At 38.2% G+C, this 24,476-nt stretch overlaps 1 protein-coding gene across 1 annotated transcript in view; it reads right to left on the bottom strand.

Moving 5' to 3' along the window:
• gfra4a (GDNF family receptor alpha 4a) overlaps positions 1-24,476 on the bottom strand; it is a 413,106-nt gene that overhangs the window by 329,507 nt on the left and 59,123 nt on the right. The window lies entirely within an intron of this gene.

The following is a 24,476-nucleotide window of genomic DNA, read 5'->3' as shown; positions in this document are numbered from 1 at the left end:
AAGCCGGAGTACCTGGAGGAAACCCAAGCAGACACGGGGAGAACATGAAAAGTCCATGCAGGGAAGACCTGGGAAGTGAACCCGGGTCTCCTAACTGCAAGGCGGATCTGAGGGAAACATCTGAAGTAATAATTCATATTGTATACACAGTGGAGAGAACTGTGGCACCGTCAAGATGTTGTCTGATTTCCACCAAACTTGGCATTCAGAATGATTGTGTATTTTTTTTAATTAATATCTGTAGAGATGGTCAAGACATGTAGTAAATTATTATGGCGAAGTCACACCTTTTCACGACAGGAGATCACTCTTAGAAATTGAACAAGGCTGTCAGGTTTGGAAATGTTTTGTTAATTATTGTTTTTGGTTTACAATTTTTTTTGTGGTTCTTGTAAATTTTCTGAGGTGTTAATCATCAAGGAATCTTTTCAAATGTACTTTTTTCAAACATTGTATTTGAATAATATTTCATTTTTCTTTAAATGTCACAAAACTGTTTTGTTTTTTCATGGCCCTCACCATTTTTGCCCCAATCTTGCCATAAAATAATGTCCTGTTGTCAGCAACCTATCCCAGAAATTATGTTGTACGTCACCATCGCCATCACTGCAACTGACTAAAAGACATCACCATGCCTCTTCTGACATATTAGATGATGGATAAAACATTCAAATCCTATTGCAAAGGGTTATTTATCTTTTCGAATTGGGAAATTGACTTTTGCCGTCTATTTAGACTTTGAATGCATCGTTTGGACATTTTAGCTCGATGGCTTTCCTGGTATTAATCTTGTGAGTTAAGACTTCCACTTCCTCTCCCGTTCCTACTATTTTTCTGTTCTTTGCAGCTTGAGGTTTTCAACATTGTGAAGTATAACAAAGACCACTACTTTAACAGCTGTCAGAGGAGTCCAATCACTGGTAGAAATGGTGGTGGCATGTCTATCCATACTGCAGATCAAATTTCTTGGAATGCTTCTACTGTGTACCATACATAAGACCAGTGCTTAGATGAAAGGATACTCACTCGCAGGCATAAGACAGAGACTTCTGATAAGAAAACCAATGGGGAAGATCAACACAATGAATAGTAATTATACTGTAACTGCTGCATTCATCCATTAAAAAAGAAAGAAAAAACATTATGTGTAATAGGCCTAATCATTATCAAGATTTCTGTGATGGTAATTTCAGCTCTTATGTTTTAATGTGACAACTCCGGAAAGGCTTGCCTGCTGTCGGGAAAGACTGAGGTGGGTAGCGCGATGGTGTTGATTGATTTTTACTCTATTCCCCACAGAATAGAGACTCCTGAATGTTGGTATCAATGCCTGGAATCAAGGTTTGGCATGACAGCAGGTCTAATTTGGCCATCACTAAGGGCAGATGGTCATAATGTGATCATCACTGTTGTCTTCCTCCTCATGAGTACCATCAGTAAAATTAAGATTTCAAGCACAAATACATACATGGTGCTGCCATCACTAGAGAAGCTCTCTGGCCTAAAGCCTGATCACATGTAAGAAATGTATTCAAAAAAGACTGGTTTTTGTTCCTTAGTTAGTCACAACTATGGCTTAGTTGACCAGAAAACTTGAACAAGCATGAAATAACATCCAACATTTAATTATCCAGGTCATTGACTTAATTTCACATCCCGTTTAAGCATGTCTTTCAAATAACAATAGGGTCACCATATTCATAGGAATGCATTAGTCCCTCATCCCTGTTTAATTTTGTTTGGCGTTCATTATTTTCCCCAAGTTTTTGTCTTTGTTATTTTGTTTACTATGTGGTGACTAGAATCTACAGGGACAGGGCCCCTTCTCAAATTAGATCTCTCAGGTGCTGCAGTCATTAGGGCTGGAGATACCAGACAGGCCTATAAAAGACCTAAGCCTGTCACTAGGTCCTCTCGGTGGCATTAGTTAGATGTGATGCAACGTCCTCTTTTTCCTGTGATGCCTCAGCAAAGGCGTGCTGTTGAGAAACACTGGAGTGGGTAACACAATGTTGTTGCTGTGCTTTTTTTTTAGTAGCTTATTGAGCTTGTCTCTTTTGAGACATTTTTATTAGGACTTAGAGGTGTTTGACCTTCTACTCTCGCATCTTGGCTTTTGTTTTTTGGATTGGCATTTTGGCTTAGGTAAATTTAATTCTTTTACTTGTTTAATCTTTGCATTCCTTCTAATTTTACTCCCCACCAGTTCAGTTGGATTTATGTTTTTCATTATTGATCATTTACTGTATTTGTTTCCTGAAAATTGATTTAGTGTAATTTAGATTTGATTTTATTTGATTTAATGAGCTGGAGTTTAGTTTATCATAGAAAAGTACAAAGTACTACATGTAGACAAAGGCAATGTCAGTTATGAATACAAAATGAGAGACAGGAAGCAACCTCTAAAAAGGATGTAAGGATTTATATGTACTGACTAGCAACTGGCCAATATTATATTTTATAGGAGAAATGGGAGACAACCATAGTCAGGAAAACAAAGCGAGATTACTACCTGAAAATCAAAGAAAATCGATCGTCAAAACCAAAACCCAAACTGAAAAAATAGTAGTCAATAGAGAGCTGTAGGAGTCAATAAATAAGTCCAAAAGAAAGTCACATGAATCACAAAGTTTTTCATCCAGTCCTGGATAGCAAATAAAATCCTTAAGTGATCCTTCATACCATTGTGCAACATGATGTCCATTAATGAAACAAAACATCAATTCAAAAATGATGGCACAAAAAGGAAGTGCATTTAAAAAAACTAATAGAAGTAATAAAATCGGCAGAACAAGATAGTATTGATTTTTTACCTATACATAAAACACCCAAGAAATATAAAGAATATTGTAAGTCATAACATCACCTTGACACAACATTTTCACAGGCAGACAGTATATAAATGTTAATTTATATAGTAAAAAGCATTTGATATAAATCAAGAGACAGTATGCTTTGATTATATAACACAATAATGAGACAGCATCTGGAGTTTTATTTGCTGTTCTGGTCACCATGCTACAAAAAAGACATAGCAGCACTTGAAGCCGTGCAGAGGAGAACAACCAAGTACATCCTAGGACTTAAGGACATGTCTTACTCTAACAGACTTAGAGAATTAAACCTGTTTTAGCAGAGGAAATTGTGTGGGGGCTTGATCAAGGCCTTTAAAATTCTCAAAGGCAATGATAAAGCAGATCCAGCAGAATTCTTTCAGTTTAACGGGGATTCACATACTCTAAGATACTAGTGTTGAAGCCAAGAAGCACTTCTTTACACAAAGAGTTCTGACAATATAGAGAACACTACTGACCAATAAAGTTAAAGTACAAACATTAACAGCTTTCAAGAAGCATCAGGAGGAGATATTGGAACAGCTTAGCTATCAGCTAAGCAAACAAGCCTGATGGTCTCCTCCCGTTAGTCAAAATTCTTATATAATATGTTCTTGCTTAATTTGTTTCTCTAAATCAATTAAAACTTCAGTAATTAGTCATTTTTGCACTTGGGAAGGTTTTTTTAAGCAGTTGACCTTCCTGTCAAGGTGATATCATACAACCTAAAACCAATACAGGAAAGTGGGTGTAAACAGGCTGAACGCAGCCCCAAGGGGACGTGGTCGCACCTCAGAAACCTCCTTTTAAACGGTGATTCAATGGGAAACAAATACAGATTTTTTTATCTCCTCTTTGCTAGATCAGCTGCTGGCTTGTTGCTGCTGCTGTGCCGTGTGAGCTGCATCTCGCATGGGACTTCAAACATTTAAAAGACAGCAGCTGTCCTTTTGTCTCACTGCCATGTCTATATCCTATATCCTAACTACAGGGTCACGGGGGTCTGCAGGAGCCAATCCCAGCCAACACAGAGCACAAGGCAGGAAACAAACCCCGGGCAGGGCGCCAGCCCACCACATCCCCCAGACATCCATCCATCCAGTTTCTAACCCGCTGAATCTGAATACAGGGTCACGGGGGTCTGCTGGAGCCAATCCCAGCCAACACAGAGCACAAGGCAGGAAACAAACCCCTGCCAGCCCACCACATCCCCCAGACATCCTCTTCTTTATTCTATATGCGTTATTATGCATATGAATCTGTGTAAATTTGTGACCCAAGCGTGACAAGGGGAACAGAATGATGATCCCTTGTTTTAGGATTCCATTGAGTGATTAGAGGGCATAGTTGAAAATTATGTTTGAATTTGCGGCTGTGATGCCAGTATTAAAATACAGACCCACATTGTTAACTCACGTTGACACTTCTTGTGCCTTTGACTACTTAGAGGTGACTCAGACAATAGACCAACATGTCACACCAACAAAAATTACAAGAAAGAAAGCGAAACATCTCCTAGGATGCAAAACACTTTTCCTAAGCTGTGCAAATTTTATATAAAACTACTTAGTAAAATTCCTCATGTGGTCGGTGCAGTAATGCGCTGTATCAATGCATGCTCCCCAACCTGACCTGACCTGATCTGTTTTACAAAAACACAATTTAAAAATATTTGTTCCTAGCTTTAGCTGCTAAGCTGCTTATTCTCTTATTTCAACTGAAGCAATCTTTTGCAGAACTCCTACATTACTAAAGCAATCAATATGACAAGAACATTAACACTGGACACTCGCTGTTCCTAGCTCATAAAACATTTTATTGATGAGATTTTGTTTGCTTTAAATGGAACTGATTTGGAATTAAAAATTAGTGAAGCAGTGCATCTCTAGTAATGCACTAGATGAAACCACATGTGCCATGCAATGACCGCATAAACAGGACAATAACAGTTTAAGAGTATGTTATGCGTAAATTGGGGCAGATAAGGGACTGTTCTGACATATGGAGGATGCTTGGTAGACATACAATTAATGGGAGCTTTACTTTAAAGCTTTATAACCTTATACATGCAATTGTAACCTCTTTTTCAGGCATCCCTCTTTGCGTTGTGATTTATTTATCATTTTATTTAGGATGTAAGACAGAGGCCACACAATAATTCGTCCGTCTCTCCTGTGAGTTTATTTTACTTGCTGTAACAAATATGATAAAAGGCCTCAGCACTCAGACACCCTTACAACGGCCATCACAGAACTGAAACATCAGTGTAAGGAAACATATAAAGTTTTAAACAAAATACCTGTACCATAAAAAAGGGTCTAAACAGTTGAACATCCTGTAACACAAAATATAATTACATTTAAATATTTAAACAATTTATTATTAAATTAACAAATGGAATGCTACAAGAAACCAAAAGACATACCCTCACCTTACAGAGGCCATCACCTAACTAAGAGCGCACCCAATCTCATCTGCTTTTCCATTCTTTTGGAAAGTCCCTCCTACACGGTAGGACCTTACTTTTATTCTATGTTAATTAGTGTTCCCTAATTTTAATTATTTATTTAGTCTTTTTTCTCTTTCTTCATCATGTAAAGAACTTTGAGCTACATTGTTTGTATGAAAATGTGCTATATAAATAAATGTTGTTGTTGTTGATGCTAACCACTTCTCAGGCCTGTAATATAACCATTTGTCACTAAAATAAAAAAGTAAACATAAAAAAATATCTTTCTTGTATTAGCCCTTATAATCTATTAAAAAAAACTATAAATTCTGGATGAACATAAATGGACTGCTAATTAACCTCTATTACACACTCACTGTTTGTATACCAGTGTCATTTGTGAGAAATCTGGTGCCAATTGGATGATGACTTAATTGTATCCGCCAGGGTATTTCCAGTCATTTTTTTAAACCTACTTAATCTTTTTAGATCGTGATAATTATTGAACATGATTTAAAATATTTTAGACCATTGATGGAGACGTCCATCAGCTTATATTTTTATGAACCTCCTTATTCCATTTCAGAATCGGGATCTGTCCAGGTAGCAACAGGTGACAAGCAAAAACCAACTTATGCCAATCTACTAAAGAGTGCACTCAGTCACATTGGGCTTTGGACTTTTAGGATGTGAAAGGAAAATCACAAAAAAACAAAAACTAAGCGAACAAACTAGACAGTAGTGAGCCAGACTGTGAAGTAGTATCCCTAACTGCTGTGCAACTGTGCTGCCATCTCTACGTATGTAGGCCTTGTAATTTTTCCTTCTGGTGCCATTCTTTATAAAGTAATTCATTTAAATGAATTAATTATACTATCAATGTTCAAAAGTTAAAACACAATGCAACTATTCATTCATTGCCTGAAAAATAGACATAAGAGGGTGCACAGGCTCAGCAGCATGTTATCAATGCCAATTCCAAATACATTTGCCTCTCATACAAACAAGAGGCCCATGCAGTAAAGTGAATTAGTCACTTTATCTTTGTCAACAGTAGCGTTTAACAAGACAATATTTTAGCACTTGATTCATGGACTGCATTTATAGTCGTGAAAGGATCATTACAATGGCACATGAAAAATGCAGCGCTGATGACTCGTTTTCCCATTAGCAAATCATTTGATGGTGGAGTTATTTCCTATTTACGTATGCCTTAACAGCTACTGAAGATGTTAGCAGAGATAATGTGATGACTCTTTCAATACTTTTCATTCCTTAAAGTCCACCAAAGTGCAAAGTGGAGTGGAAATAATCTTAAAGAACTGTGATTGCTAGGAGGTTTTACAGATGTCAATCAATCCATCCATCCATCATTGAGTCAACATACTCCATCAGGCAAACAGGAGCCACAGTGCATTCCGAATGCATTGGTTGTAAGCTAAGAACTAATACGGGACAGGATGCTAGTGTATCGTACTGTGCTATTAAGAAGTCAGGAGTTAAAATACCTGTAAGAAAAACCCACACTTATATGGGGAGAGAATAAATTTGGAAAATGAGAGGAAAAAATTCAGTCCATGAGACCCGTTTTGGTTAGCTAAAAGTGAAGTTTTCCCAAGGTGTGTTCCAGTACTTTTTTGCAGGTTTCAATAATGATGAGCAAAAAGATTATAATAATAATAATCACCTTTTTTACATCTACAACTTTTAAATTACTGCATTTTTAAAATATTTCTGATAAATAATATAATTTGCATAAAGCTAATATCTATAGTATCTAAGCTACCCGACATTGCCCAGGTGGGAAGGTAAAAATTAATATTAAGCAACTATGCTAACCATCACACAACCATCAGAACCTGCCTGGCTCTCCATCAGTAGACCACATTGATGTCTCTTGCTATTTCAAAACTGTATCTCTTGTTTGAACATTAGGAAATTCTAAAACAATTGACAAGAACAAGCCATCCAGTCCAACAAAGCTCGCCAATCCAATCCACCTAATTTCACCAAAATAACATCAAGTCGAGTTTTGAAGGTCCCTGAAGCCCTAACTGTCGACCACGCTACTTGGTAGCTTATTCCAAGTGTCTATAGTTCTCTGTGTGAAGAATAACCTCTTAATGTTTGTGTGAAATTTACCCTTATACCCTCAAATTTCCAACTGTGTCGAACTCATTTTGAAGTAACTGCCTCAGCCCACTGTACTAATTCCTTTCATAAATGTAATCACTTCCGTCATGTCCCCCCTTAATCTCTTTCTGGGGTTTGACTAGATATTCATTCCTATCTTTGCTGCAAACATAAAATAAGCAAAAATTGTGTTTACACTATAACCAGTGTTCTCAGTTTTTGAGATCAGAGTGAACTATGGGGTCACAAACACTTGGTCAGACACCAAGCGCAAAGGTTGGCTGGGCAAAGCTGGAAGTTACGTGTCAAAAAACGACATCTGCAGCTTCAGATACAACAGATGAACAGTTCCAGGAAAGTTGTAATGGTATTGTAATGCTGAGAGCAGAGGTGATTCAAGGGACTTAGGGGTCCTAGGCAAAAAAAAACTCCATTTTGGCCCTCTAACTCACTCTCCCCTGGACCCTGTTAGTAAAATTTCTTACTATTATTCTAGTACAGTCTAAGATAATAAGATCAACATGGAAAACTTTACAAACACAAATCTTTTCTTTTAATTTTATAAAAAAAAAGATTATATAAATAAAACAAATCAATAAAAACAACTTATGCATAGAAAATAGAAAAACAACAGTAATAAAATAAAGTAAATTTAAAAAATAATTTATTAAATTCAAAATAAATGTAAAGTGCACATGGTAATAAAAATATCTAATTGTACATCATAAAATTACAAAAATAAATGAAGTGCAAATAATAGAAATTGAAAACAAAAAATGGCTCATAAAGGTATTATTGAAACTTTCATAATCGCCATTTGTGGGCCTAAAAGCCAAGGTGTACAGACAGCAGACAGTGCTGGGTCTTTTTAGCTTCTTCTGTGCCTTCCGAGGTTAGCTGGTTCACTGTGAGACACTCGTGCTCGAGTTTCTTCACTGGCTGCACATGCGACTCCTAATAAAAACTGACTAGGAGAAGAAACCAACTGTAATTTTGGTTTTACTAATGGATTTGATTGTTTTTTTTTCTCAAGATGAGTTTTTAACTGTTCTCCTCTGCTGCTGTAAAACGCTCCATCAGTTTGCTCAGAGTGTATGAGATGCCCCCTTTGATTCAGTTCTAATCCACTCTAATTAAATATGAGCAAAACATGGCAGATTCTCTAATAAAATTACCACCATCCTTTCCTCCTATTTTTTCCCACTTTTTGTTTCAGGACTGATAAATCCTCTTCATGATTTATGAAAATGGCATTGATTACATTTAACGGTACTTTAAAAAAGTAACATTTGTGAAAGACACTCTCTCAACAGAAAACTGTACCCCCGGGTGTTTTCCAACTGTATTTGTGGTGCGTTAATGCTATACTCTAAGGGGGGGTTCCCATCGATGGTTGTTACAATGAGTACCTATGTAAATGGATGCTTTTGGGCCTCTCCCCAGTAACTGGAGGGCTCCAGGCCGTTACCTTCCTTGCTTGTCCTTTCACAGTGTCTATGGGTGGGAGATTCTGCTTGTTGCCTCAAATTGCAATATAGAACTCTGGGGCCAATATGGTCTCACCTGGGGTGGCTTAGGGTAATGAAGAAACAGTGAAGGAAATGCTTGATTAGAGAAAACTGTGAATGTAATATGTAAGAATTGAATCTAGATTTCTCCAAACCACAACACAACCATCTCATAGTGTGGCAATGTTACTCTGACAATCACACAGTTGTATTTCTTATACACGCTTCAACCTCAAGCTACCCCAATGCACCCTTGGTTGGAAACACCTAATGTTATACATCAAGAATCTGACTTATGTGTGTGTCAAGTCTGCTTTGCATAAATAAGCAGAGAGTGCACTTTATAATTCATTTATAGCTAATTCAAAACAGCTGCTGTAAAAATCTTTCTTGGAGCTAGAAAGTACAACCACAAGTCCAGTCTACAAATCTTTACATTGGCAGTCAGTTAAGCTTAGGGTTGCTTTCAAAATCCTCCTTCTTAAGTGAAAAGCTTTAAATGGTCACGGCCCTGCTTTCCTGTCTGAGCTTATTATTACTTACAAACTGAAACGTGCCTTATGATCTCATGATGCTGGCGTACTGAAGAGTCAAAGGCCTAATAAAATAATAGTGAGAGGTCGAGCTTTTAGTTAGTGGGCCTCAAAGCTGTGGAATGATCTGTCAGCTAATATAAAAAAAGCCCCTTTAGTCTCAGATTTTATATCCAGGCTGAAGACTTAAAACAATTGTTTCTTTTGTTTGGACCCCAGGCAGGTGATGTGACTTGTTCACAGTGTTAGTAATAGGGTTTGAGCTCACAACCTGAAGGTCTGAAGTCCAAAGTCTTAGCCACTATGCTATGCTACCATTTAAAAGAAGGTAGCTGACACTTGGTTGGCTTGGCACCACTCAACAAGAAAAGTTCTAGAGTTCACACAGAAATCTACCCGAGAAACAAGCTTGTACTGAGAGTTGCTGTATGTGGTAAAAATCTATGCCCTTGGAAATAAAATGGCAGTAGGGCTTTAGCAGTAATGACACTTGTATGGGTTTTTCTTTTTATATTCCAAACTAAAGAAATTTTTTAGAAAAATTGAAGACAGTAATCTGTAATCTGGAATAGCTTGCCAATATGAATTCGCCAGGCTAATACAGTGGAGCACTTTAAAACACTGCTAAAAGCACATTACTTTAACATAGCTTTCTCATAGCTTCATCTTAGTTTAATCCTGATGCTCTGTATATTCAATTAATTATCATTATTATTTGTGGTGGCTCTAAAATCCGTACTTACCCCTACTTTCTCTTCTGTTCTTTTTCTGGTTTTCTGTGGTGCGATCTGCACGTCCACCACCCGATCAAAGCACCGTGATGTCCCTACATTGATGAATTAAAGGCCAGAAGTCCACATGACCATTATCATCAAATTCTTCCATGAGAACCCTGAATACAATGAGGACTGATTGAGGTCACTTATGTTAGGTAGAATGTCAAAAGGGGGCTGGGTGGTCTCGTGTCCTGGAGCCCCTGCAGTCCTCCCTGGCCATCGGACCTTACTTTTATTCTATGTTAATTAATGTTTCCTAATTTTAATTCTTATTTCCTTTTTTTTCTGTTTCTCCATCATGTAAAACACTTTGAGCTACATTGTTTGTATGACAATGTGCTATATAAATAAATGTTGTTGTTGTTGTAAGTTGGCCCCTTATGCATGAGTGTTCCCTACAATTGATTAGTAGCCTCTCAAGCATTGCTTACTGGCTTGGACCAAATACCAAGAATGACTTGATACAGAAGGTGATGTGGTTCACTGAAATATATCCTTATCTCATAAGCTGTTTTGGACAAATGCAATTGGCAAGTATGCCAATATTTGGAATGATTCTCAATTTTCTTCTTCTCTAAAGTAGGGCTACCATTTTCTGTGAAGTAAAAAAAGAGGACATCCATCCATCCATTATCCAACCCACTATATCCTAACTAAAGGGTCACTGGGGTCTGCTGGACCCAATCCCAGCTAACAGAGGGCACAAGGCAGGAAACAAACACTGGGCAGAACACCAGCCTACTGCAGGGCACACACACTCACCAGGGACAATTTAGAATCGCCAATCCACCTAACCTGCATGTCTTTGGACTGTGGGAGGAAACCCACGCAGACACGGGGAGAACATGCAAACTCCTCACAGGAAGGACCCGGGAAGCGCACCTAGGTCTCCTAACTGCAAGGCAGCAGCGCTACCACTGCGCCACCATGCTGCCCAAAAAAGAGGACATCTTATGGAAAACTTGCCTTTATTTCTATCTGTCTATCTATCTAGTGCATGTTTTATTTACTTTTTAATTTATTTATTTCATTTACAAAATATATTTTGTTTCAGAGAACATTGGTTGGTGGGTGTCCTGGATGGGATCAGTAGTTCCTTACCTTAATGGAGGGACATGGATCCCAGCCAGTTTGACTGTTGATGCCTTTCCCTGCCAGGAGCAAGGCCATCTTAATGTATGGGCATGCTCAGCATTTACCCAAGGGCCCCCAAGAACATAGGAGTCCCATGCCAATCTATGTATGTTGTGACTTGCTGAATGGTTGTGAAGGTAGGGGCCCCAGCGCACTGCTTTGCTCCGGGGCCTATAATGCTGTTAAGACGACACTGGCCCAGAGGCCATGATAATGGGAGGGCAGAGAAAACTGCTTCTTAGGGTCATGTATTCCCCCATCCCATGCTCTGGGTGGGACAGCATTCCCCAGGTGGAGTCCCCATTTATACACCTGAATTTGCAATTATCACCTAAAAAGGCTGTAGTCTTTTCTACAAGGCCTAACTTTGTGAGTGAACTATACCCATAAACTGCTATTGTTTGTGCTGTCTCATTGGGTTTCCTCTGAATGCCCGGGGGTTTAGTCTGTGTTCCACTATTTTCCCTATCAAAATACTGAATCATTAGAGGAAACATCATCACTCTAAGATGGTTGCATGCATCAGCAGCCTAACCACAAAAAGGAATGTCTGACATTCTGTCTATCACAGTTTCAACTGCTCAAGGAGAAATCACTGACTTGCGTCTGTTTATTGCATGCACGTGAAATGTTCTTCATCAGAGTATTTGTACAGCCTGTTGATTTATATCTGCTGTGATGTTTTACAGAATTAAATCTTGATGTCCGTTCAACTCCATGGATGATCACCACACTGGATTCAGGATGCACGATGAAATTTGTGATCTTTGACAAACGATTTTCACTTTGAACGCCCTTCTTACGTTTTGCTGTTCCACGTGTGCTTCAAGATCTAGAGTACCTGTGTTTGAAATTGAAACAAACATGCGTGCACTGCAAATAGTACATTCTGTCTATTTTTAAAACACTTATATTTCTTTTTACATTTGTTCCGTAAATTTAAATGCATATGTTTTATTTCTCGCTTGCACTAGCACTCCAGAAGAAGTTTACAGTACCTAATGAACATTCAGATTTGCAGATCACGCTACTGCTGTCTGCTGTTTGCTTTGCATCTGCTTTCTATGGACAGAACCACATACTAGAAAGGATACTGAAGACTGTGGCTGGCACAAACCCTAGAAATCATATACAAAGTTTAAGCACCCATTGTGGTAATCTTGTAAATAAGCATGATAATCTTGTAGAGGGCAGTAGAGAACACATTAGGGAAAACAATATCACTATATATTGATTTTGCGACTTCTCTCATCGTGTTAAGAATCATAGTTTGCTTGCAGGAGCGATATATTCGCGCTAAACCGAGAGACACACAGCGGTCCAAGGAGAGGGGGAAACGTGATGTCAGAAGTGGGGAGCCGGGCAGGGCCCTCCTCACTGTCCTGTTTCACTACTACATGGGCAGAGCAGCAGGAGATGGCTAGTACTGTATATAGAAGAAGTGTTAAAAGTGCTGCAGGTGCTACCAGTACCTGCTTAGAGAAGCATACAGTTGCAATATTTCTGTAACAGTTTGGAATTCTAATAAAATTCACTTAAAGAACCCACAGTTTGTTCTTATTTAAGTAAACAAGCAACCCACCCATATTATGTTATCCTCCACAATTTGATCATTTTCCAATGAAAACCCAGACAATTTTTTTATTTTTAAATATCTGCCCAGAGTCTTATTTTACTATTGAAAAAAGAGGGCCTGTCCAGTAAAAGAGGACACATGGCAACCGTGTATAAGACAACAACATTCCTAAATTAAGGGATTGTGCATCTATTTCAAATTACAAATCTGGAGCAGTAATATAAAAGTAGATTTTGACATCAACACGCTTGCTTATAGTGTATGTGAAATTACAAAATATAACAACCTCCTGCTCTTCTCTTTAATCACGCCATTTAAGGCCAACATCACAGAGCAGTAAAGTGATAGTCTATTGATTACATGCAAAGACAAAACAAAATCAAAAATACATCTAATAACCTAATATGAAACATTATTTTGAAAAAATGGTTAAATAACCAAAAAATAAACTTGAGCCAAAGCAGCCCCTCTGGCTGTATAATGGCATCATTTATTTTTTTTAGGTATGGTTCTCACCAGTGTAATTGTAGCATATACATGTTGGAGTTACAACAAAATAGGAACTCGAAAAATATAAATAAACACCAAAAAAAAAGATAAATTTAATATATGTAATAAACAATAACAAACAAATAATGATTACTTAAGGAAAACTAACACAAAAACAGGGAACAGGAAGAAATCAAAAGAAACTAAAACTAAGACACCATAACATCCTAAACAAAAGAATAAAAATATAAAGAACGAATGGATGAATGGGTGCTTTATTAAACTTCATATTTTTATTCTTAAGTCAATCCCTTCGTGACATCCAAAATGAAACTGAACAGTCACACAAAGGTCTCCACTCAATAATTTTGATATCATTTGTGCAAAATTGTCATTCATTACATTCAGAATTAAATCTTGTCCTCGGATTCCTCGGAGAGTTGCATCTCATTAAGAAATCTCAAACGGACTTCTTTTATTTGGATGCATTGACAAGAAATAATGACTTTTTTCTTTCATTTCTCAAAAAAAACATACAGTTTCTGCAAACATCGCACTTTTCTGAAATGGAAAAACAGACCTGCTTAACATTTCTGTTATATGTTTATATATTTATTACATTTTGTGCCTCACAAATACTATTTTTTCCACTGTAAGAGACTGCAATATCACTGATATTATGGACTTGTGGAATGTATTTTTATTTAATATGGTGAAAAAACTGCTACTTTGACTGAATTGTATAACCTTGTGATCCCGTTATATTTGTAGGCATACTCTTTCTATTTATAAACCTGACCAATGCACTTACAAATTTAAATAGTGCCTTCCTATCCCAGAAGTATACTACTTTATAAATATATTCTTTCAATTGGTATACAGACCACTAAATGGCTTGTATTAATTTGTACTTGAATGACATCACACAGGCAAAGACTGATCTGACACCCTTGTGGTTTGAAGCCCAGCACATTTGTCACTAAGCCACACTCTAAGCTAACTGCATCATCTGAAAGATCTCGAAAGATGATAGAGGTGAAGTTTGACACTTTGCTGAAATTGCTTTCCACAAAGTTCATTCTATTTAATGAAGACCCCACCCGAGTAGTATAGCCATATCTTGACCTTAATTACGTGGCGGCAGCAAGCATGATCCTTATCTAATACACTTACCGGTTTAGCTGACCATCTTGTACAATATTATGGTAAATTGAACAAATAATCTAGTTCACAGGGTTCAAAACTGTTTGAGTGTGCAATGACCATTTCAGCCTCCCCTATAATGTTTACGTCAAATGTAATTGCATAACCATGGTATTAAGAAGGTAGACCTTTAGTTTATCCTATGTGTGTGGTTGTCTGGGATGCTGATAAAGCATGACGTCATAGAACAATGTGTTTGAGAAGAAATGGACAGCTGCTGTATATTACATTGGAAACATTCATGCTCTCCTTGCAAAGTGTTCACTCATCTGTCAGTGTGGCTCAGTGGTAACGGCACTGGACTTTAAACCAAAAGCAAACCATTTAACCTGCTTGGGCTCAGATGATGCACAGATAATTTGAACAATAATAATGTGAACAATTGTATTATAGCTCTGTACTTGGAAAGTGCCATGAGGTGGTGCTCAATAAAGAAAGATCCAACATGCAACATAAAAATTGTTTGTTCCTAATACCTTCTGCTTCAGATCTACATTATGGTCAAACCCACATAACCATTATATGGATATTGTGGGATGAAGCCTATTCTGTCAACACTTGGTGGAAGGCATGAACCAACACTGGATGTGGCTCACTTAAGCATGCATTCAGAATTATGGAGAGCAATCCAGGATAGCCAATGAGCCTAATACGCATCTCTTTAGAGATATCAGACATAAACCAGAGAACAAAGACATGGGGAGAATGGCGCAGGGACAATGACCGGATGATGTGTTCAAACTCAGTATGACAGATCCATAAAGCACTAATCACTACACCACTGTCTCCTTTAACATTAGAATTACCATAAAAAAACTCGTAGATCCAGCCCACCTTAAATCCGATCGCACCTCCCCGTCAGCGTCCTTTGTCCTGTAAATGTGCCGATAAAGACAAGCAGCAAGCAGCCTGCTATTCCATCCCCCCACAGCTGCAGAACGTGCACAAAGTTCTCCCAGCTCATGCCTTGATTTATTATCTGGTAGTGAACTGCTGGAGTTTTAGAATGGAAATAATAGATCGTTATTTGGGACACATGCATTTGATGTGTGTTCCGTTTCTACAATAATCTGTGTAAACACGTTGTTAAAACAGAAATGTTTTTCATATTTTAGTAGTAAATGACAAAATGTTGGCATAAACTATATAATGTGTGAAGCCTGAAGTCCAAAGATCAAATAAACACTTTCACAAAAGGTTCAAGGATCATACAACAGCTTCTGTGGTGTAGCGCTAAGATTTGCTGACTTGTGATCATGAGTCCCTGGTTCAATCCTGACTACCTTCTATACAGTATTTGCCATTTTCAGTCAGAACCATTTTCATACAATTGGTTTGTGTCTGTAACACACAGTGTACATTTATAAGACTTGTACAAGTTACCATTTTATTTTCACTTTTATTCTCTCAGTCACGATCACGATCAGAATTATACTACTGCCCCCCACCAGGCATCTGACGCTGCTACTTTTTATTTGAAACTGGGAATAACTGTAGGCAATGGAACTGGACATTCTCTGATCTAGAGGGATAAAAGCTGACACACAAATGCTGGCGAATCTGCCTTCTTTGTATCTCACTGTCACTTGATTTTTTTTTTGTTCAGTTTTAATGACTGTTCCTACTCACGCTGAGTTAGTATGCACCTTATGGTCTATGATGTCAAAGACACACTGACAAAAAAAAACAACAGAGACATAGGTATATATGATATTTGGAATTATTCATTTTATGACCTGTATAGTACATTTCAGAAAACATTGTGGCACGGATGCAACATTATTCATATTATTCATATTCATTTGCATAATTGCGCTTGTAATCAGTGACCGCTTGGTTTTTTTTTTCCCCGATCTTGCCACTTTTGGGTGCACAGTGCTGTTTTTTTTTGTACTCCAGGACATGCATAGGAAAGAATAGTACAGAGAGGAGACGTTCAGCACTATATGCAATTATGAAATTTATATATTAACAGTTCACACACACACACGCAAGGACCATCCTTCCTACATTTATGACATGTATACCTGTTGCAATTGAGGAAGAGAAAACATTATTATTTAACTCACAGATATCAAGGACTGTGTTTTGAGTTGATCATGCTGCAGAGAGCTATATGATTTGTTCCTGATTTATGCAGAAAAGGAGTTGGGCTGTGTGCACAGCATTAAGGGACTAACTTTTATCATTTATAAGAAATGCTGACCTCTGATACTAATAGAAGACCCTGTGAAGAATGTAAGATCTTTATGGACTATAAGAATGTTTAAATTGATTCTAAGTGTGTATAATTAGAAAGGTGTATTTCTTAGGAATGCAAATGGCTGTTTGTTTCAGGTTTTAAGAACATTCCAGTATATCATAAATTAAGATTTAACCTAAGCTATGTATAACCTCAGAATGAACTTCTAGGGTTTTTTTTTCTTTTCTAGGATATAAAAGAGAGAATGGGTTTACTTTAGATATTCTGCCAAAATCCAAATCAGTTGACTGAGTTGGAAAGAGGCAGTCTCACATTCTCTCTACTCACCAAGAATTAAGAATAAAGAAATTATATTTACTTTAATTGGGTTTAAGTTCTTCCGTTGTTTTCGACTTCAGCGCTTACACAATGTACACACTTCTCTCTATGCTGTGGTTCTGAAGAAATCATTTTATGCCCTGAATTGTACCAATCAGAAAACATCTTTACACTAATGCAATATTATTTGAAAAAGAACAGCGTCAGATCGGGTGTGAATTAAAGCTGTTGCTGTTAATTAGAGTCAAATCAGGAGAGGCGGAGTGAGGTTGTACAGCATGATCGTGATTGAGAGAATAAAACTGAAAAAAGCTAACTTTTACAAGTACCATAAATGTATACCCAATGTCTCATATAGTTGCCTCTTTCTTTTTTTCTCCAAGCTGCGTTGACACCGTGCACCAGAAGGTGTGAGCTTATTTAGACATGGCAGTGATCAATGCACATGAACTGTGCAAGGCATGCATGGGGGCAACTGAGAAAAGAAGAGTGTTCATGGCTCACCTTGCAGAGGAACTTCGTAGTTGCATCTTACTAGAAAAGGCGATGGAAAAAGAAAAGGAGAATGCAAAATCGACAAGCTTCTGTTCCAAGACTGCCGCTTTCCTCAGGAAAGTTAACTGAGTCAGTGTCAAATGCCCTTTCAATGTAATGGAAACCACAGCATAGAGAGAAGTGTGCGCATTGCAACAGGTACTCATGTCGTAAATGTAGGAAGGATGGTCCTTGCGTGTTCGTGAACTGTTAACATTTAAATTTGATGATTGCATATAGCGCTGAACTTACTATTCTTTCCTCTTCATGTCCTGGACTACAAAAGAAACAGCACTGTGCACCCAAAAGTAGACACTGGCAAGATTGGGAAAAAACATGCGGTCACTGATTACAAGCGCAATATGTTATGTGAATGAATATGAATAATATGAATAATGTTGCATCCGTCCCACAATATTTTCCAAAATGTACCCTACAGGTCATAAAATGTATAATTCCAAATATCATATATACCTAGGTTGTTTTTTTTTTTTTTTTCAGTGCGTCTTAGATATCATAGACCATAAGGAGCATACTAATTCAGTGTGAGCAGGAACACTCAATAAAACTGAACAAAAAAAATCAAGTGACGGTGAGATACGAAGGAGGCAGATTTGCCAGCGTTTGTGTGTCAACTTTTATCCCTCCAGATCAGAGAATGTCCAGTTCCATTGCCTCAAAACACTACTCACATCTACAGTTATTCCCAGTTTCAAATAAAAAGTAACAGCGTCAGATCCCTTGGGGGCGGTAGTATGTATCGTGATCGTGATTGAGAAAATAAAAGTGAAAATAAAACGGTAACTTTCACAAGTACCATAAATGTACACCGTCTGTTACAGATGCAAACCAAATGTATGTGTGTACTGCAAAATATTAACAATAAAAGCAGCTCACTACTAAAAATGGCAACTATAGCAGGATCAAACCGGTGACTCTTGAACACAAGTCAGCAAATCTTACCACTACGCCACAGAAGCAATTGTGTTATCCTTGAACCTTTTGTGAAAGTGTTTATTTGAGCTTTGGGCTTCAGGCTTCACGCATTATATAGCTTATGCCAACATTTTATTATTTACTACTAAAATATGAAAAACGTTTCTGTTTTAACAATGTATTTACACAGATTATTGTAGAAATGGAACACATGTAATGCATGTGTTCCAAATAACGATCTATTATTTCCATTCTAAAACTCCAGCACTTCACTCCCAGATAATCAATCAAGGCACGAGCTGGGAGAACTTTGTGCATGTTCTGCGGTGGTGAGGGGATGGGATACCAGGCTGCTTGCTGCTTGTCTTTATCGACACATTTACAGGACAAAAGACGCTGACTGGGTGATTAAAAGAGACAACTTCAAGCTGAACATAAGTACAATTTCAGATTGACTGGGTAACGTAAGAATTTGGAGAAACATGTATGACAGATGGTCAGGGCCCATGCCTGGCCGGGATACCCCTGCCTCATATGTATCATGGGGGCAAGGGTGGGAAACCCAGTATCTCCCCCTGGATGCTAGATGGCAGCCTCCCTGGGTTGCAGCGGTTCTTCAGACTCCCCCAGGGCTTCATAGGGGTTGGAGTTCTGTGCAGCTCTGTTGGCTTCCACAGGTGCCGCCAGGGGGTGCTGCTGGCTCCTTTTGGGCATTGGTTTTGCCACACCCAGAAGTGCAGCCAGATGTCGGCAATCAATCACCTGGAGCACTTCCAGGTACCAAAAAAAAAGGGAGCCAGCGACTACCACTCAGGGGCCAGAGTCAGGTGGAGAAGGACAAGGTTGTCTGGGAGGAGTGGTGGTGCAAGAAAGAAGAGTGTTAGTGCTTGTGTTGGTACTTTGAGACTGTGTTGTGGCTGGGGGGATTACGGGGAAGACATGCCCTCCAGCTGAAGAAAAAAAAATTTTGTTTGATTTTTATACGTGTCTCCGTGTGAATCTGTGTCAGGGCCTGTTTCTGACACAGTGCATTAGTTCAACTGAGCAAAAAATGTTTTTGCTGCTGATTTTCATTTGTATTCGTTTTCATTTACTGTCTGATGCAAGTTGTTTCGGTGTTCAACAATAGTTGGCCAGCATTGATGTTTTTGCTCATTTTGTATCTCATTTTTGTTTTGGTTGCTAATTATGGAAAAATAAATAATTAACGGGTCTGAGTCATCAAGAGCAGGATAACTAGAATTAATTCAAAAGAGGTTAAATAGCAGCAAAAACAGGTCACTAATTAAGAAAAGGGTTAGAAAGGGTTAGAATGAAAACCTCCAGCCACTGCGGCCCTCCAGGACCAGAGCTGGGGACCCCTGTTCTAAACAAAAGTCATAGGAACAACATGAAAGCTCCACACAGAAAGTGGCCAGGTATAAAAGTGACTGCAGGTGTCTAGACTTCAAAGGCTTGAACTTTTAACCACTGTGCCACAAAAATATATTTTATATATAATATATTAAAGAAATGAGCCAGCAGCACTAAACCCAAGTCATCGCTAGATTTACTATCAAAGAACTGATATCTCACAGTTAACATTAACTCATCAAAAGAGTGTATTTAAATGAATTGTACAAACTGTGAAAATTCAAAATAATTAAAAAATGTCATTTCAATTCACATCTTTCTCATTAAAGCAAAACATAAGTGCACTTCTATTATAGTGTAATTAAATTCTGCCATTATCTTCAATAAGGCACATAATTCAATTACTTGATCTACTCAAACAATAACTAATCGTCTGTACAGTGATCCGCTTCTTTGTGCATCACATGGTGTGCTTGGCTGCTATTAGCTTCCTGTGTGCCCAGCAGCTCTTTGGTGCATACTTCAGACTTGTGACCCTTTTGTTAAAAATATGGCTAACAAAGCTACTTTCAATTGGCTGCTGTATTCAGGAGAGCACTGTGCAGCTTGATGCTTAGGGCTGCTGTTTATTGGACTTTCAAAAGATCAATTCTGCTTCATTACTTTTACCAGCCTAACAAATGGAATGAGTTTAAAGATGGACCAGTTTTTGTACCAGCAGTGACACTCATGTTAGTCAACTATTGCCATGTTTTGGGAGGTCTTTGGAGACGGACCCTCATCTCATTATCCAGCAGAGTTTCATATTAAGGAACAAATCCTGTCAGATTTCATCACCCCATTGCTAGATTCACCTGGAACCTGATCCTTTCAGAGGTTGAACCTGTAGCCTTCCCCATCTACTGTATTTACAAACCCAATTGTTTCAGTTGAGAGTGAGTCTGTCCTGGCAGTGTCAGGTGTACAGAAAGACAAGCATTATGTAGCTTGGGCCCTAAACCAAAAGGATGGGCAGCTCATTCTTCATTTCTAACTCCCGGAGTGATCTGGAGTAAATCATGCATCTTAGCTGTGCTACAGAATGTAAAAAATAAATGGTCGATATAAACAGTTGTATGTAATACTAATCATATAAGTTGAATTAGAGAAGTCACTCAAATATACAATAATAACCAACCACAGAACCAACTGCCTACTATATATGTTGCTAGAATGTGACGGGAAAATTCACACTAACATGATGAGAATGTGCCAACTCTGCACTGTTTGACTTAAACTTAAACTTAAACTTGTAAACTTAGAGTTTAGCTCCACAAAAAATTCACAAAACAAAGTGTGTTTTACCACATGCAAACGTTGTGCCATTTACACATGTATTTTCATTTTATCTGCAAACTTTATCTTCAAGTGCACAAGTGTCACACAATTTGTTAAGGTCCAGTATGTTGAAAGTGGCGTGTGTTGAGAGACAGCACTTCACCATCCCATATGGCTTCCACCAAGCTGGAGAACATTACAGAGTTGAGGGAAGTGAGCACAGGTGGCGTTAACAAGTGGTAGTGAAAGTTTGGGCAGGCAGTGTGGAAGCCAAATGGAAAGAACCATGGCAGCACTGGAGTGGGGCCGAGAAAATAAATACATCAATTTAGGTCAGGTTGGGGAGCATGCACTGGTACAATGAGTTGCCAAACACACCACACAATGCAACAGCTCAGGATCCTGGTTGGCAAACCCCCAAGCAGACACGTGGTCCAGTCCCACCCTCTGGAAATGACCATCTTTGTACTGCAGTCAGGTGTTATGTGGGCATCCCCTTGGCCAAATCCAGCCACTTGGGTCCTCAGCAATGAGAATCCTACAAGCTGGATCACTCTTGGAGAATCGTGCCACATGGCTGTAGTGCCATAACTGACGCTCCCTCACAATGCAGGTAATGTGCCTCATTCAGGATTCCATGAACAACTGCTCACTCGACACCAAGTCAAATCAACAGTACCCAAGGATTCTCTGAGGAAGCACAGTACCAAAGGAGTCCAGTCTTTATCTCAGGTCATTAGATAGCATCCATGTCTCACAAACATAAAGCAAGACAGGAAGCACCAGGACTCAAAAGACTTGGACCTTCATCCTTTTGCATAGATATCGAAAGCGCCACACACCTCTCTCCAGCGACCTCATGACCCCCCATGCTCTCCCAATCCGTCTACTGACTTCATAGGAAGAGTCATGAATGTCACTGCTGAGGTAAGTAAACCTCTCGACAAGGTCAACACACTGCTATTGGCTGTGCCCAAGAGGTCATTAAAGGCCTGGATCTTGTTTTTATCGAGGACACTCGCAAGCCCAGACAGTCAGACTCCTCGCTCAGTCTCTCGAGAGACCCTATTTGATCAGAGCCTCCATTCACATCAATTTAGACTGCAGAATAACCCTTATAGTGGAATATTCTTTGTTTTTCATCCTAAAACCATCATTTTAATTAGTTCCATGTTTTATAATCAAAAAATTGACGGTGAAAAGAATTTTAGAGACAATTTTGAGAAATTGTATGCAAAATGAGACTCCACTGTTTTGCTCATCAATACTCTACACAAACAATGACTAGGAAGGATCTGAACCTAAAACTCTGAAACTGTGCTAACCAGGACATAAGAGACAACGTAAACTTAACCTAAAACAGCTCATGTTTTAATTCATACTTCCTGTACAGAACAATTTAAAAATATATGTAACCTTTTGCCTATAGTGTAACTTCAGCAACTTATCTCTGTATTCCTGTATGTCTGAACCTTTCTTCACCAGTGCTCTCTCTCACTTGAGAGTGTGTTCTCATAAAGCCTGCTTCTCAGACTTTGTCATTATTTTGGAGGCATCTTTCTCATATGCAGAGGTGGGTAGAGTAGTGTTACTTCAAAATAATATTACTCAAGTAAGAGTAGAAAAGTAGTCATCCAAAAAATTACTCAAGTAAGAGTAGATAAGTATTTGGTGAAAAGACTACTCAAGTACCGAGTAACTTTGATCATAATAAATGATTTATTTTTTAGAAATGTAATAAGACAGACAAAAATATAAACTAATGTGCAAATTCTGCTATTTCCAAATAACAAAATAAAAAATGAGTAAAAATAAATAACATCTTTTTAAAATAAAGATGCACAAATAACACAAAGTTCCAAATCTCAGTTTTTCACAACAAAGCTTTTGAAGCTGATACCTACAGCAGGTAACATGTATGTCTGAACAGTGCAGACTACTTACAGTGACGAGATATGCTGTACACTGACAGTATAATGCTGCATATTCACTTGCCCTCCAAATAGCACAGCTGATAGAAAATAACATTAGAACAAGGCAGCTTGTACACGTACAAGAAGTCTCACTTTACCTTGACTGTGTGTGTCTGTGCATGTTTGGTTAAAATGTGCTTGTTCTTCATTCAGTAAAGTGATGTTTAAGCTTCAGCAGGAGTTGGCTCTCAAGGTTCCTGCAGTGAATCTGTGACCGTTTAGCAGTGATCAGGAGCCCTGTATGACTAAAAAGTCTCTCACAGGCTGCAGACGCAGAAAGTTTGTGTGTGGTCATGTGACTGCATGGCTATGTCTGATTAGTGAAACGGAGTCATGTGATTATTGTTGCTACGTCTCATTGGTGAAACAGTCATTCAGTAGATCCACTGGCGACTTCTCTCCAACTAAAATATAGCGTATATAAAAGTGTAAATGAAAAAAGTAATGAGTCGAGTGTTGCCCAAGGTAGTGGGGTAAGAGTAGGGTTCTTCTTCACAAATGTACTCAAATAAAAGTAAAAAGTATGGTGCAGTAACACTACTCGTAGAAGTACATTTTTTTAAAAAAGTTACTCAAGTAAATTTAACGGAGTAAATGTAACTCGTTACTACCCACAACTGCTCATATCCTATCTGCTTTTATACTTGCTGTCTTTGAAGGTGACAGTTTATGTTCCTTGTGTGCCTCACACACTCATTTCCTCCTTCATTGTGTCATCAAAATCAATCTGACCAATCAGACTAGAAACACAGACTTTAGATTTTTATTATATAATAGATAGCAACTTTCATGGTGGGCACAATCATAACTATGCTAACTCAGATGAATCAGATTTTTATAACAACAGCATAAGCTGATTGGTAGAAACTTGAAATGACATTTGTGGTTTCCTATTTCCATTACTAACCACATTTACTAACTGATTCTGTAAGATTTCTTATTGACTATAACTTGGAACATTTATGGGTATCAATGTTTTGAACTATGCATATGTACATGCAAATTCAGTTTTATTTAGTATTATTCATGGTGCTCATCTTCACAAAGGTCATATTGTGGGTAGCACAGCCATCCTGTATTTTCCCAACTGTATTACGGCAAGAAGGGATGACAAACAGGGACTAAATGGGAAAATCTTGGTTTGGCTACCCAACCTGCCCACACAAGTCTAATGCAGTCCTGTCAGCTCACTGACTAAAAGTCTCAT

Source organism: Polypterus senegalus, chromosome 4 (genome assembly GCF_016835505.1).
Source record: "Polypterus senegalus isolate Bchr_013 chromosome 4, ASM1683550v1, whole genome shotgun sequence".
Classification (NCBI taxonomy): Eukaryota; Metazoa; Chordata; class Cladistia; order Polypteriformes; family Polypteridae; genus Polypterus; species Polypterus senegalus.
This window is presented reverse-complemented; position numbering and strand designations above follow the sequence as displayed.